Below are 7,539 nucleotides of genomic sequence, written 5' to 3' on the forward strand. Positions count from 1 at the left end.
AATTATTTTATCCCATGTTCCCTTGACAATCTCCTCTCTCTTCTCTCTCTCTCTCTCTGTCTCTCTCTCTCTGTCTCTCTGTCTCTGTCTCTGTCTCTCTCTGTCTCTGTCTCTCTCTCTCTCACACACACACACACACACACACAACACACACACATATACAAAAACATACAAAGAGCTGTTTGGGAGAAAATTGATGCACAAGAGCCTGTTGTTGCCATTCTGGGTATTTTCCTCTGTCCCAGGATTAGTGCCAACTTAAATCCACTAGCAAATAATGCAAACTTTTGAGGCAGAAACTCTATTTTTGTTTTGATTTTTCTCAGTACATCTTTCATTAATAATTGTGAAATATTTACAGCAGTATTTTGATTCAAATTAGCTAAGGGGGGACCATTTCCGTCAGGGACATTTCTGTACAGCAACATTACTTTTCACCAAAAAAAAAAACCTTCCTGGAAACTAGGTCGTTATGTGAATTGCCATGCAAAGCACAGTGTTTTTCCTAAAGATTAATGTGGTTATATCTCTGTCTAAGGAATTTATATGCAATAAATGAACTTTAACATTGATATAAAAATAATATACATTAATGCTATTAAATGAACCACACACCTTAATATAAAATTCAATGTACTATAGACTAAATATTGTTTACAAAATAAACTATTAGATATGTAACTAGATTAATGTTATGATATTATCCTAGGTATAATAAGCTGTCAAATTTATGTATCAGTTATATTAAAAGATTTAGAAATATGTTTTTGACATTTCAAAATTTAGAAAGAATACTGAGATATTTTAGGTGATATATTCTCATAATTCTGTCCAATAAAGTCAGAATTGATAACTTCATTTTTATAAGTAAATTTCATTTTTTACTTCGAACTTATATTTTCCAACAGATCTACTCCGATTACACCATCTGCACCCAGTGAATGCAAGTACTTGGCAAAAAGTCATTATTTTAGTCCATTCTGACAAAGTCTGTAATTGGTATGTTTAAATAATTTGTATTTAACACAGTTATTGATAAGCTTTAATGTAGTTTTATAATTTTATTATTTACTTCCTGTTTGTTCCCTTTTATTTTTGTTCCTCTCCCCTCCTTTCTTTCTCCTTTTGGGTTATGTGAACAACTTTGAGCATTTTGTTTTAATTTATCTATTTTGATTTTGACTATACCTCTATATTTATAATGGTATCTCTATGGATTAAACTGTATATACTTTTACATTCTAGTCAATATTTATCTCTTCAAGTTTAATTTATAAACCTGAACCATCATACAGGTGTCTTTACCCTCTTCCAACTATAAATATTTCATGTATTATATCTACAAACATTAAAAACCCCATCCGATAACATTATAAATTCTTGCTTTTAGCACTCAAACACATTTTAAAGAACTGAAGAGAAGAACAATCGATTACATTTACAAAAATATACACACACATATATGATCATTATATCATTTTGGTTATTTCTCCTTTGTTTTTATTTATAAGTTTATTTTTGGAGTCATTTCCACTTTGTATGCAAAACTTCCGTTAGTGACTTAGAGCAGATCTACTGGCAAAAATGATCTCTTACTTTTTTTTTTTTTTTCTCCTAAGAATGTCTTTATTTCATTTCATTCATGAACTTTATTTTCACTGGAAATACAATCGTGTCGAAAGTTCTTTTTTCAGCACTTCACAAATATCATATCACTTCTTTCTGGCCTCCACAGTTTCTGATGGAAATCCATCATTCAAATTACTTTTCCTGTATAGTACATCTTTTCATTTTGCACACTTGACATTTTGGACAAGATAATTCTTTGCTTTGTATGTGTCTGTGAGTGTGTATGTTGAAGGAAGGCAGCCTGTACTGTGCATTGTAAGATACTAAATGGCATCTTGGCCTTCTATCCAATAAATATGTGCTCAGAATACCTCCTTCAACACCCAAAATAACAAATATGTCTCAGATATTGCCAAATGACCCCTGGAGGGTAAAACTGACCTGTTAAAAACCACTGTTCTATAGATAATGTGTCATTTTCTCGGACTGTTTTCCATTATTTCTTTGTCTTAAGTACTCACCAGTTTGTTTATGTTATACTTAGGTAAATATTTCTGTTAGTTTCCCCTGTTTGGATATAGCTGAGTGCATAACTGTAGGTTTATCTATGTTATTATGTTTTCAGATGTTATTTCTTCAAATATTTTTCAGTACTGCAGTCTTTTCCCTTTTTCTAATATCGTAATGACACAAATGTTAGATCATATATTGTTCTCCCAGATGTCCCTGAGGTCTTGTTCAATTTGATTTTAACAGTTTTCTGTTCTGATGTTTATTCAGTTTGGATAATTTTTATTGTTTACTTGTCAATTTTGCTGGTCTTTTTCCCTGACATCTCAATTTTGTGACTGAACCCTGTGTGAAGGTTTTTTTTTTTTCCCTTTGTTTGTGTTTTTTTTTAATTATAGTTTTCAGTACTAAAATTTCCATGTTTTTTCTTTATATGTTATATTTTTTGCTAATTGGTTTTAATCTCCTCATTAATTTCAAGGGTGCTTCTTTTTTATATAATTACTACTTTAAAGTCTGTCAGATAATTTCAGCATCTGTGTCATATCAGTTTTCATTATCTTTTCCCATACAAATTGAGATTTTCCTGGTTCTTTTATGCAGAGCAATTTGGGATTTTATACTGAAAAAAATTGAATATTATTTTCTGGGAATTTACATCTTGATTAAATCTTAAGGGGACTATTTACATTTTTGTTAGATAAAAGTCAAAAGTTTTAGCCTACTTTCTGTGGGCTGTGGTATCAATACCAGTTCAGTTTTCAAAGCCTTGGGTGTGCTATTAGGATCTGTCCCCATATTTGCCCCTTAGTGACTTTGGAATGCTGAACAATGGTCCTCCAAGATATTAGTGTCTTATTCTCCAGAACCTGTGAAAACTGCCTCGTATGGCTGAAGGCACTCTGGCGATGTATTAAGGTAAGGCTCTAGAGAAGAGGGAAATATCTTTGATTTTACAGGTGGACTCCAAAGATAACCACAGATGTCTATGTGGGAGGCAGAGATAGATTTGATTACAGAAATAGGAGATGTGATGATGAAAAGAGATGATTGGAATGGGGTTGCCACAAACCAAGAAATGCTAGTCGTCTCTAGAAGATGGAGGAAGCAAAGAACAGATCTCCCTTTAGTCTCTGGAGGGAACGAGCTCTTTTAACAGAATAATTTTAGCCCCAGAGGACTCATTTTAGACTTCTAACCACCAGAACTGTAAAAGGAAAAACAATGCGCTGTTTTAAACCACTGATGTTTTTATAACTTGTTAATGTACAATAGAAAATTAATACAGTGACTATACTAAAATCTAACCTTTTATTTATGTTTTCCAAATCTTTGGTTTGTTGATCAGGGTCAGATCCATGTATGTACAACTCAGAAATGAGCCAGAGTGCTCCCAAACAACTTTATTATTTTTGGATCTCCTGAATCACTGTAATCTCGCTGTTATTTCTTAGTTCCTTTTAGTCCTGTTGTCAGAAAGTGTGTGCTTTAGTTATATTGTTCAGTGGTGGGATTCCAAAATGCACACTTATCTTAAGCTCAGTAAAAGGTGGACACAGAGAGAGAGAAAATAAAGCAAATGGGTGAAGGTGCTGCCCTGCACACTTGGAACCACAGCGTCACCAACTGAAGAGGAAGAAGACCCTCCCCTAGATTTTTGACTGCTATGGGCTCTCTTGCTCATATGGCCATGGCTTCCATAGGATTGCCTGAGAACCAGAAACCATAGGGAAAATTAAATGAGGAATTTTCACACACTCTGAGTGTTAGGAGATCCACTGACCTTTTTTGAACGAGTACTAGAGGGGTGCTCTTGGAACTGTCTAAATCCTGGCACTCGTAGCCACTTCTGGATTTTAGGGTTTGAAGAAAACAGGTGGGGGGTGAAAGGTGGAAGGTAGGGGATATGGTGGACAAATAAATTGTAATCTTAATAGTTCCATGATACTTCAGATACTGGTCTTCTTCCCTGATCTACTTGTTATCATTTATTTTTCAGACTACTCACATTGCTACTCCACGAATTCTATCCAGAATTAACAGCTGCATTTGATGAGAGAGACAGAGTTTGCTGGTTCTATGCCTATGTACCTTTTCTCAATCCTGATACATATTTTTATTTACTCATATATTAATTTTTTACATGTTTTATGAGGTGCTTATCTATTTTATTGGTTTTCATTAATTTTAGCTTATGCCATTACTTCCTTTTCTTGGTGTGTTTTATTTATTTTGATTAATTCCCTTTTTTACAAAGTTTTTTTGTAAAATAAAGTTCTTTGTTTTCATCATTTTAATTAAAGAAGTTTTCCTCTAATTACAGGTTTTTTGGTGTTCATAATCTCCCTTTTATTGCCTTCTAGATCTTAAAACTTTTATTTATTTTTTGATTACATGGTTATCTATATGTGTGTTATTTAATGCCAAATAGCTAAGAAATCTTGTTTACTAGAAAAAATATATATTTCTAATGGCATTGCTATCAGACACAAATATTACTTTGTGTGGAATGTTTTCTTAAGACCCAAATAGGTTTCGATTGTCCAAACTGGTGATTTTCAGTTGTGAGAGGTTGATGATATCCACATTGCTTTACTGCAAAGAGATTGGATTGTATTTAAAATCGAAATTTAATAAAAATACCAGTTAATTATATATTTCATTTCCTCTCTTGCAACATGTTGAGTCCACAAAAGGCTCTAGAAAACCATACTGTCATGATTGATATATTTTTAATCTGTCACAAATCGCCTCCAAATAATTCACAGTTTTCTGAGAAGGGTGATGAATAAACATCACTGTCCAAATGCTTTATTGGATTCATAAAAACCCTGCATGAAGGTGCCAGATTCTCTAACTGTTAGGAGTTCTGTTGTCTTCTTAAGCCAAATCCATAGGCGTTTTCCTAGAGTTGTCTCTGCATCCAAGCTGGTAACTACTTGTGTTCATGGGTCATGTGAACCCTTCAGTTTCTCAGTTTTCAAAGTTAAATACAATGTGAAACAATGAAAACATCAGAAAAAAACCTCCATTTTATGAAATTATTTACAATAAAAAAAATATTTGTTAAATTATATTATGATCATTCAATTAACTTCCTTTAGGGAAACATATCTATATTATTAGATTGCAGTTTATTCAAACTAATGTAACTTTAAACAAGCTTGATGTTTTCCAAGTACAGAGGATATTTCAGATGACTTTCTGGTCACATTTACATTTTATAGTTTTCCCAGTTATTAAACCTCCGATTCTTATTAGATCATGTTTAAGAGCATAGATATATGGATTCCTTTTCTGTACGTTTTTTCTTGTTTATCATACTCTAAAAAAAAGGAGAGTGGGGGGATAGAAGCCCAATGTCAGTGTAAACATATTTTATAATATGAATAGAAACTTCAAACTTAATAATGTTATATTAAGGCTAAATAAAATTCATCAAGTATACTGATGTTGCTGCCTGTAGCTATAGGATAATATTAAGTATGAAATCTTTTCAACGTTTGCTATTGTTAACACATAATGAGATTTTAATTCCTTAACATGTCCACTAGGAAGAAGCAGGTAGGTATCTGGGGCAAGTAGCACAATGCCTGGCTCATAGCAGGCACTAAGTAAATGCCAAACAGACATACATTTGGATCCATTAAAATGGAGATTACATTAGTATCACCAAAGATAAGTTTAGAAGTAACAGTTCACATGCCTATGAGAAATTGCTCTCTCCTGCCTATTGCTGTGTCATGTTAGTCTTGATGGATACTGAGAGGAAAATTTGAGAGTATATGAGCTACAACTGAGTTGTTACATGAATTATTCTATACTTTTTCTACTACTGATTTTAAAATTAACCTTGTTGAAATCAAATTTATTTCCAGGTAAGGATAGTTAGAATTACTTATTCCCAGTTAAGGTGGAGAATTCTTGCAAAGATATTTGGAGAATTCTTTCAAAATTACATATGAGTTCTGACAATTAAGTTCGCGAACTCATCCTAGAAAAAGTGCTACCTACCTCATTGCTGAATATCACTACTGTCACTTTCAAAGTACTCCCCTTGGGAAGCTATGCACTGATGCCAGTGCCTAGTCCACGCTTCAAAGCAATTTTGGAATTCTTTCTGGAATGGCCATCAGAGCTGTCGCTATATTACCCTTGATGTCCTGAATGTCATCAAAATATTTTCCTTTCAATATTTCCTTTATTTTTGGGTAAAGAAAGAAGTCATTGGGGCCCAGATCAGGTGAGTTGGGAAGGTGTTCCAATACAGTTACTTGTTCACTGGCTAAAAACTCCCTCACAGACAGTTCCATGTGAGCTGGTGCGTTGTCGTGATGCAAGAGCTCCTTCAGGACCACTTTTGCACACATCTTTTTCACGTCAAAATTTTCATTTAAGATTTTCTAACTGTTTGTCTATTGATGTTTACTTAGTCTGCTTTGCTTCTCTCAATCGGCCAACCATTTTGACGCACAATTTAACGAACTTTTGCAGTGTTTTCATCAGTTCTGCTTGTCAATGGCCGCCCTGACCTCTCTTCATTAGTGACATGTTCTCTCCCCTCAGAAAAATTTTTACTCCATCTGTACACTGCTGTTTTCTTCATGGCATTATCTCCATAAAGTTGGACTAACATGTTCCTGATTTTCATTTCCACTCTTGCCAAGTTTAACAAGAAATGTAATGTTTGTTTGTTGCTCTAATTCAAGCTCAGACATTCTCCAACAGCACACAAAAACATGCAACAACAATAACAAATGCCACTCAACAAGACACTGCCACATGTTGACAGGAACACAGCTGTGTAACACTGATATACCAAGGTTATGAAACACTACCAAGCTGCTTGTACAGTGTTGCCAATGTAAGTGCATGGCAGCAAGTTCATGAACTTTCAGTGTCAGACCTCAGATGCTATAGTAAGTTAGCTGAAAATCCTGTTAAATTTTTAATTAATTGTTTAATCCAGTTATTCATCAACTGTGTTGAAAATTTGCTTATATTCTGTATGAAAAAGGTCTAACCTTTCCCAAAGAAGACTAAGAGCAGATGGATGATTAAACACATAACTGTAATTAATGAGATAAATATCAAAGTGAAAGAACAATAAATAGAGTGAGTCATTTTTTATTTCAGAGGTCATGGAAAATCTTAAAAACTTCTAACAGGTTCTTAAATGAGGTGTAGACGTTTTATAGGGACTATGGTGAGGGAAGAAAATAAGAAGGGTATTCCAAGTACTATCTTGCAGAAATCTGATACATTTGGGGTATTATAATTTGTTAAATGTGTTCAAAGGGTCAGTTGTGGGAAAGGAGCAGAAGGAGAAACAAGCAATGGGCCAGCTTAAAGAAAGCCTTGGTGATATGTCATATATATATATATATATATATATATATATATATATATATATATATAATTTTTTTTTTTTTTTTTTTTTTTTTTTTTTCAAAATCCACC

At 33.4% G+C, this 7,539-nt stretch overlaps 1 long non-coding RNA gene across 1 annotated transcript; it reads left to right on the forward strand.

The window, feature by feature from the left end:
* Nucleotides 1-904: 904 nt before the first annotated feature.
* Nucleotides 905-4,254, forward strand: LOC141567472 (uncharacterized). The gene is made up of 3 exons (XR_012490115.1): nucleotides 905-999; nucleotides 2,891-2,997; nucleotides 4,079-4,254. It is a non-coding gene; the product is annotated as an uncharacterized LOC141567472 (long non-coding RNA).
* Nucleotides 4,255-7,539: the final 3,285 nt, after the last annotated feature.

This window comes from Rhinolophus sinicus, linkage group LG01 (assembly GCF_036562045.2).
Source record: "Rhinolophus sinicus isolate RSC01 linkage group LG01, ASM3656204v1, whole genome shotgun sequence".
Classification (NCBI taxonomy): domain Eukaryota; kingdom Metazoa; phylum Chordata; class Mammalia; order Chiroptera; family Rhinolophidae; genus Rhinolophus; species Rhinolophus sinicus.